Below are 9,698 nucleotides of genomic sequence, written 5' to 3' on the forward strand. Positions count from 1 at the left end.
GCGTTAAATATGTATTACGTTGGAATTGAATAACGCGAGAATAATTCATATCGGTCGGAATGAAAGTGCGAGGGTGGAGGGCCCTCGCGTTACGTATCGGATGAGAAAGAAGGGAGGGGGAAGAAGGTTGGAAAAATCCCAGCTCGATCAGCTTTCTTGACGAGCCGCGATTAGATGTAATCTACACGCGATAACGCACGGCGAATCACCGCGCTTCATACCAACCCTCTACGCGCGCGAAATTATTTCGCGCCCCAGAAATATTTGATACGCGTCCGCGGATGATGGAAAACCAGCTTTCCATCTTCCGATGGAATATAAAATACCGTGCGTTAAACGCTAAATATTTTTTAACCGACATTTCGACGCAATGCACGCGCCGCGCCCGAAAACTCGCGAAGAGATCAACCGAGGGAGGGGGGGGGATGGAAAACCAGGGCACCAAGTGATTGACCTTTCACGGCTGTTTTCGAAAACAATAAAAAAAATTTGCTTCCGCGATTTTAGTCAATCTGTCTTGCTAAATATTCAATATTTACCCTGAAAACACTTCCCTCGCGACCGGCAATCGCCAGCGATCGCAAATATTGTCGCGCTTTCACCGGGTACAGGTATTTCGGCCAGAAAAACCGGTGTTTCTGTGTCCCAGAATTCTCACGATCAATCTTGCGTTCTCTCTCTCTCTCTCTCTCTCTCTCTCTCTCTCTCTCTCTCTCTCTCTTTGTTTCTTCTTCCGATCCTCCCCCCTCCCGACCTTTGTTTTCCTGTCTCCCTGACTCGCCAGCGAGTTCCTCCTTTAAAAGCTTCCTCGTCTTTTCTCATTCTCGCGCGCGCGGGGCCAAGGTACGAAAGCTCGAAAAGTTCGCGACTGGACAATGAATGTCGGTCGGCGAAACGACGAGCGGGAAAGTAAAAAAGGAATAAATAGCGGGACAGATGTGCCGGGGAAAGCTCGGGGGGCTTAAGGTGGTCAGGCAAGCAGGAGGAAAATAAAGAGTAAAACTCCAAGGAGCCCCGCTCCTCCGATCCCACTTCGCCCCGCGTCGCCCCGTCGACGACGATGATTCTTTCCGAGGGTCTCGCAACTTTTCCGTCGCTCCGTCAAACGAGCCAATGTTTACCATTCTCAACAAGGAAGGGGGCGACAATGAATGCCGGGGAGTTTCGGAGCATTAGCATCCGTTTACACGCCAGACATCGGGTTGTCACGTTGGCTGCGATCGACACTTCATCCACGATCCCTTTTTTTTTCACCGACTCTCCATCACTATGGAAACCCAAAGCTGCGAAGAAAGTCCCTGTTAAGATCCACAAAATTGCGAAAACAACGACGAGAAAGGGAGAGAAAACCGTCCAGTAGCAATTCAACTCGCGTGTATCGCGTTTTATCACACTCTTATCTTACTCGCCGATGTTTTTCTTCTGCAGAGCTATTACACAAATTGCAGGTAACATTAATAGACGCCGTTAACGAAGATCACAAAGATAAGTCGCGGTGTATCTCTTGCCCCGCTTTAAACCACGCTCGAAAGGCTCGAAGAACGTTCCCGTTTCGGATAAACTCGTTCTCGCGGCGATAATAAACGAGCTTAATTAATGGGAAGCAGGGTGAATAATCTGGAGTTAACCAATCTAACTTGACAAATCCACTTCAACCCGCACCTATGTGCCCTAAAAGGAGAGCTCCTCCCCCTCCCCCGCGTGTCGGGGGTAGATCCATTTATACGGCGTTTAAACTCCGCCGGTGACATTTGCCAAACGGGAGATGGCGAATCTTCCGGATTCGCCTCGGCGCGTCGCGGCACACGAGATTTCTTTTTAGCGTGACGGAGTTAATTCCTTCCGCGCCCCCTCGTCGCACTTCTGTTTCTCTCCCTTAGAGCCTGTCTTTTCACTTGGTCGTCGTACCTCGGAAGGTCGTAAAACGCGTCCACGCGCGCGTGCGCGCGCGCGCGCCGGATGGTGAGCAGCGCGATTTTAATGAGATTCATTTCGTTCCGCCAGCGTCAAAGCCGGCCGCAGTAACTTCTCTCCGCGTGCGGCGAGACGTTACTTTCGAAAAAGTGCCGGCCTCTCTTCCGGAAGTTCCTGCCTGCCGCGGCGATGGTGCCCCGCGTCTCAGCCGCTCTCTCTCGCTTTCGTAATTATGCGCCTCGAGCGGGGGAAAATAGGCGCACGGACGAGAGGTTTTCTGACGTAACCCGTCTACATTAAAGCGGCAAGATGAGGGGATTACGCGAGAGCTTCTGAGAGGAAAGGCTCTTTCGCGGACTGTTGCCCAAAATCGATTACGATTACGAGATGTTGAAGGAATCGCGTTTTCGGTAGAAATATTACGCTTCGCGCGGAGAAGCACGCATGAAAGAAATGTACAAATATAATAACGTGCAAATGATTAATTAACAGAAAAATCGATCTTTGCGCGGTCCGTTTCCTTTTTTTCATTTTCTCCCGTCCCCGAGCGAAGCGGGAACGACCGTTCGCGCTGCCGTTCGCATAGTTTGCACGAGTTATTTCATCTCGAATCCGCGAGGTACCTCGTCGAATATTTTTCGAGAGTTCGACGCTGAGTAACGGACTTACGGGTAGGACAGGAAAAATGTTGGCGATAAAATGCTATTGCGCACGACACAAAAGCTCGTTGGCTACGTCTTCTCGTATCCGATTCATTAATATCTTCGTGGTTTCGTCGCGTAAATGTACTCCTTGTAACGCGGGATTATTTGCGGGGTAAAACAATGCCACGGTGCACCGTGCATTCTTTTTATCCGTCGCGAGACAATGGCGCATTGTTCGCGGCGGAGAAAGCTTCCCTCCCCGTCTCCCCCTCCTCCCCCCCCTTGATTGATCGATCGCGGGATCATCGATCGTGTATACGGCCGACGCACACATCTCGCCGTTGCATTTCGTGGTTTTTCCGTGTACAGCAATGATCCGTAACTAAATGCAAATGCGTGTGGACTGCAGTAAATGCAAATGCAAAGAGACGTCGTCGCCGTCGTCGCCGTCGTTGTCGTCATCCCAACTTTAAGTCCGCCTAATGCATTCGAGTGCGACGAAAGCAACCCAAGTTCGACGAACTCTGGGCGACGTGTAAGCTGCCGCCTCTATGCAAAATTGCGACAACATCGTTTGACTTCATTATTGCCGACCCGATTTAACGATAACGGGCAACAGCGCGCTCGGCTCGATCTCGCTCGCTGGGACAACAGATGGAACGGCATGGCGGAGGCGTCGCGTCGAACGGAAACCGAAACGGTCAACGGCAACGCGTCGCGATATACCGTGCGGTAATGTAATGTAATATATAATAATACAAAAACACAATGTCCGAACGCGCGCGCGCGCGGCGCGGCGCGAGTAATAATGCAAGCTCGCATTGTTAAGCTCCGAAAGTCTAAATAAACATTCACTATTGTACAAAGGTTCTTTTGTTCTCGAACGCTTCCATTATACTGTTCCGCAGAGGTAAGAGGGAGAGACACGCTGAAATATGAATGATAATTGGCAACGCCTCGCGAGAGAGCGAGAGCGTAAGAGGCTGCCAATGTGTCCCGCGCGCATAATACGATATAATAACGCATTAAAGACGTTACTGTTATAAACGTCAAGTGGGAATAATTACCGGCGCGGCATAAGCGACGACGTGTATATCGGGTGCACGCGCGGAATTGATGAGGTCTGAATCGATCCGCGCGCGCGCGTGTTTCTAAATCAAATAAGGCTTCCGTCAAAGACAATTCGATAAATTTCCTCTCCCCCCGACTGAAGTACTTCTCTGCAAGGCAATTATGCAAACCGCGTTCATTAACAAATGCAAAGTACACCGGAGAGAGATTTCGCGGGGCGGAAATCCCGTGTACAAGCTGGATCGACACATTACTCTCGCTCGCAGGTAATTTATCTACGTTTACAGGCATGCAAATATATGCGGCACGCATACCTAACCCGGCCGACTCGAATCGCGCGCGCGGCTCCGTTTATGGAGAGAGCATCCCCCGACCTATCTGACAGCGTAATATCTAATTCCCGGTTAAAGCTCCTGCGAATCCATCATAATAATCATGAACGGAATAAATGACTTTAGCCGCGTGAATTAAACGACTGCAGTTTATATCGTGTCAGACATCCTAGGCAGAGCAACACGACGTGTTTCTATTATCTATTTCATATATACGTAAAATTAAGAGTAAGTATTATGATTAAAGTATCCTCATTTTCTCTTAATCTTTATCCGTCTCTCTTTCGAATATTTCAGACATCAATTTTTTAATATCAGTTTGTTTATATATGTTTATTTATATGTATATCAATCATATGTATTGGCGGTCGCGATAGAGACGTCGTGCGACCTTCCCGACAACGCGAAACTTCTAATATGGCTCGCGCTATGTTTAGTAAAGCTCCCGTAAGCTCTGGATGACGGTTACGTAAATTCAGAGGTAGGAGCGCGGCGGGCCGACGTGCATAATATTACATATATGCACAGTGTTAAAGTTTCGTAGGTTGAAATAATAAGAGCTGACTCTCGAACTTGGTTGTGAAACATCGAGCGGAGTTTAGACGGAGTACCTTTACGTTTAATTGGCTAACTGTGTGGGGGTTAATTTCATCCCGTAAACTCCAGTTAGACCAATCGGTTGTTAAATGAACAAATATTCGCGTTAACTTTGATCGTATAGTTGTTAACACAATGATCCAATTAATTTATAACGTATAGATTTTTGAAATGGGATTTTACGTTGTCGTATAGAAAAGAAAATAAAGAAAATGTTTTCTAACCGCAAGTTTATTATAATGAGTGAATTATGCTAAACTGATGTCATAAATCGAATGATTATCTCAGCGCTGAATTACGCTGAGATGAGCAAGAGCGAACGGAACGAAATTGATTTATATTTCTAAGATCCGCGGAACAGCGTATAAAAGTAAACATCGAGGTTGAATTAAATAAACGATACAACGTTGAATGTAAACAGCAAGATAAAATGTAAATTTAATACGCGCGTCTGTGTGTTCGTATGCGCGCGCTGAATCTTTTATCAAAGAAAATTTTTTAAAAAATTGCTAATCGGATATTCTGTATGCAGTTTAAAAGCACCGAGAGAGAGAGAGAGAGAGAGAGAGAGAGAGAGAGAGAGAGAGAGAGAGGGAAAAGCGTAACAAATTTCCGTAAAAATTTTCGTACGCTTTTACCCCGTGCGTTGTTTATTTTACCGACTTTTGACAATAAAAATCCTTCGATACCGTCCCATGTTCGCAACAAAGGCACGTAAATATAGATATAAACGCGACGAAAGTTTCGAAAAGGTCGAGTAAGATCCGGAGAAACGTCGCCGATGCACTCGCGCATCCCTCTCTGTCCCTTCCCTTGGCTTTCGCCCGACAGGCGGAGAGGAACAAACAGCGGGCACATCGGTAAATGCAAATACGGAGCGAGAGTCTGGAGACGTCGGGCGTGTGTCCCTTCGGCTGAGAGACCCCCGGGGGATTAATGCATTCGAGTGCAGCAGCGCGCGCGCGCGCGCGCACACAGCGGTGTTGTTTGCCGGCGTGTATGCTTGTATGCAAATGCGCGGTGAAGGGGACATCGCGCTACATCGCGCGCGGGGACCACCCGTAATGTCGATCTCTCGATTGTCGACGTTTCGACGGTGCGTTATGTAAATAAACCGGCCCGGTTGACGTAACTCCCGCAAGCGTCGGCCGCGGCGGCGACGATTCCCGCGCTTCGCCGCCTCGCCTCTTCGACCAATTTGGCGGACGCGGAATAACAAGCGCGCGAGCGAGGTTGCGAAACCGCAATTTTCGCGATATATTTCCATATTCTCTCTCCCCCCTTCCTCCCTCCCGCTCTATTTCTTCTCGCCTTCCTTTCTTCTCTTGTTCTCCGATTACGTAGGTATTTCTCGACGGTAACGTCGCGAGACTCGCGACGCGACGTGCATTCGCGAAGAGCTATTTACGCGTTTGCGCGGAGTATTAGATTTGCCCGCGAATGAAATGCCTGATTGTTTTGAAGGCTCGAGTCGCGGGGAAAACGTCGAGCGCGCGGAACGTCAAGTCTCCGGAGACACCGAGGAGATTGCCTCTGGTGAGGAGGAGGCGTTATCGATACGGTGCGTAAGAGACAATGCGCGCGCGGATCCTTATCGCCGGCTCGAGTGCCGAGCATAGTTGTGAGTCTCGCAGATGTAACACACGTTGCATACACTTAACATAAACGGGGACTCGGGGATCAGGCAGCCCCCGCGTTCGGTTGCTTAAATGCGTGGCGATAGCGCGCAGGGCCTGCGTTCGATAAGTTTAAAGCTGAACTACTAATGTCGGTAGACGCGAGGTGTAATAACGTAAATTACAATAGTGCAACATTCAACTGGTACGTCGAACCGAATCGCGAGGTAAAGTAACTTTAAGGTACAAGATAAATGATATTTATTCCGTTTCCATATATATTCCATTTCTTTACTACACGGATGTATCTTGTACAAGAAATACTAGATCTTATGGAGATTGTGGGGGAAACTGAAAAAGTCGGAGAGCTTTGCCGGACAAGGGTTAAGTACCGTCCCGTGCCTTGAAAATCGTCGGATCGAGTCGTGGCACTTTAATGCGCCATGACAAACAGCTCGGCGTCGGGAAGGGATGCGGCGACGGATCAGGTTTGAGCCCTGCGAAAATCACCGGCGATCCCGGTAAGATCGCCGCGTCGCGCGCTACGGGACGGCGGCGGGCGGTTCGAGGAACGGAGGGGATGCAATTTGCAATCAGACGTCGAACTCGCGCAGGACGAAAACAAGGAAGTGCGCCCCTCGCGCCCGATTGGCTCGCAGCCAAGTGACGGATCGCCGCGGTCTTGTCCGGCGGGGTGGCGTTTTGTCACTCCCTGCGACCCTTCGCAAACGCGAAGCGAGCGAGCCCACCCCTTCGGTGAGCTTAACACTCACCTTCTCTCCGCTCTCCGGGGCCGCACCGAGGGTTTCCCTCGGCAAGCAACCCCCCCGGCCTCTCCCGGATTCCCTTGCCTTTCCTTCCCTTTCCCTTCCCTTCCCTTCCACCGCGCGCACGACCTCAAACCCGTCTTTTTCGGTCGGTGATAAATCAATGCGGAGCACTATTTGCGAAAGCGCGCTCCAGCCGCCCGCCGTTGGCTTGCCTTCTCTTAAACGACCGCGGTAAATGCTGCTTTTTCGCGCACGTCCTATAACTCACAATTTCGCTTTCGAGACTGTTGGCCGGAATCTCCCCGTCCTGCGTGCACGCAGCTCGCCCGGAGGTTTGTTTGCTCGCTCATCTACGAAATAGACGATCTGCAAACTGAGGGGGCACAAGCACTCGGCTTTCACGTCGCAGTCTGGATTTTCAAACGACAAAATTGTGTGTGCACTGCATTAAGATCTTTACTACGTTCGAAACCTCTTTGTACAATAATTTATTCTGTATCGCGCACACTGGATCTTCTCTTGATTTCGCGAAGGATATGTATCTCGTGTAATTGTGGAAGCATAGGATATCTCTCTGATACTGGGACTGATAATTTATTCCGGCCGAGCAAGAGGGAGGTACATGCGTTTAACAAGCGAGCATTCGGGCATAAATAAGACACGGCGTGTTAATTTCGTAAATAAGTAAGTCGACTGGCTTTCGAGGCCACGGGACGAAGTTTCAAGACGTTTCAAGACGTGTTATCGGCGCGTAAACGTTTTACACACGTTGTCTTAACGCGCGCGGAAAAACGAGGCACGACGAGGAGCCGTATGTATATTTTAGCCGAGAGAAGGATAGCTTTAGGACTCATAACGGCGTATTTTCGTGCATCGTAACTTCGCTGCGAGTGCACTTTGCACACAAGGAACATAAACTCGAATTGAGTTTGCCAATGCCAAACTCCCCTAAAAACACACCGCGTACCACCGCGTGCGAGCGCACCGCGCACGTCTCGCGGAAGTTCGCGTGGCTTTCACGGGACTTATATAATATAACGGCATTTTGTGGTAAACACCGGCGGTTAGAGTATTACACCGCGGGAAGTTGCAGTCGCGACGAAGTGCCTCGCTTTCGAGCGCACCGAGAAATAGCGTAGCGTCTCATCCGAGGCCGCGCGCGCGCGTGCGATGTCCTTTTTATGGCTGACCTTTACTACCGGCGGAATAAAAAGTGTCGCAAAAGTGTCGCAGTTAACGCGATTTATCGATAAATCGCCGCAAGAGAGTCCACCCCGGCGCGTTTTCCAATTTGATTCACCTCTAGGAGGATCTATGAAATATCGTAATTGATCGACATCACGCGGAGAGAGAAACGGCTGACGGTTTGTCACCGCATGGTGATTTTTGACGTGGGGGGGGGGGTGTGCAGGGACCCCGAAATTAATGACGCGCGAATGTAAATGAATGCGGAAATGTGCGCAAGAGTAACGCTTGTACCGTTCAAAGCGCGCAATTAGTAACAAACGTGGCTATTTGGCGCGCGGGGGGTTTCATCAGGACGGATTGTAAACGGGACATCGGAATTCACCGTCTCGAATAATTCGATTCGGCGATCGCGCCGAATTTGCCGAAAACCGTGTGTTTCACAATCTGTATTTTAACGCCGAACGAACGAACGCGTGTTTTCCCCCCCGCGCGCGTTTCCCGACATATGTATGCAAATAGTGAAAAAAATCATTGTTGCTGACTAATATGTTTCAACATGTACGATGAATATGCGAGGGCGCGACGCATACAAAGCGCGGAGGCTATGTTTTATTCATTATCGCCGAAACGTGCTTTCGTGTTTTTGGCGGAAATAAATCCTCATATTTTCAAAGTCGCCTCCCGCCGATGAGACGTCGAAAGATCTCTCGCAATTTAACATAGCGCGGGATACGCGACCGGGGATGCACGATAACTATTTAAAGTACCTAGCCTTCCGAATGCCGCGACAACGATGTAATATTTCATCGCTTCGGAGCTGTTTACTTAAACGTTTTAAAGGGAGGTTTTCATTACGACATTCCCCTCAAGGAATCTTCCGCGACGCTATATACATTGCGTAACACCGCGCGCGCGCGCTCGAGTAATTATACATCAAAGACGGGAGGCGGCGGCGGCGGCGAGTGACGTTGCGGCACAATTGGTGATTAATATTATCAACAAATAATTGATTTCAAAGCAGCTCGATATTTCCATTTTGCGCATGTCATTATGTAGATAGGACAGAAGCGTCCCGCGCGTAATTAGCCGGGGAATATATCCGCAACGAAATTATTTTAATATCATTTCCACTCTCCGGGATATGCCGGTCGTGTTTAATAACGCGCGTATATTTAATGCGGGCGTACCGGTAATACACGATATGAATTGCAACGCGCGGATAAAAAGCCGCGCCGCGAGCTTTTTCAACTTTTCAGCAAAGCGCGGACATATACGGAATACGATTTCCTCGATTTTTAAATATACATCCCGAATAGAGATCGCGCGCCACGCGTGCAATGAGTCGCGGCAAATCCGACGGATTTTCGCCTTCGATCTTCATTATGACTGTTATGAGCGTCGTAAGAGCGCCGCCCCGCCTGTACCGTTTAGCATTTAATTTGGCGAACACTTGACCGACGTGTATACTCCGGAGCTTCGGACGGACACTCGCATTTAGCGCTAAATTCCAGTCCCGGGCTCGCAGTCACCGAAGTTTCGCGAATTTTCGCGACGGAAGGAGGAGGG

This window comes from Temnothorax curvispinosus, unplaced genomic scaffold (genome assembly GCF_003070985.1).
Source record: "Temnothorax curvispinosus isolate PA1 unplaced genomic scaffold, ASM307098v1 QBEX01015530.1, whole genome shotgun sequence".
Lineage (NCBI taxonomy): Eukaryota > Metazoa > Arthropoda > Insecta > Hymenoptera > Formicidae > Temnothorax > Temnothorax curvispinosus.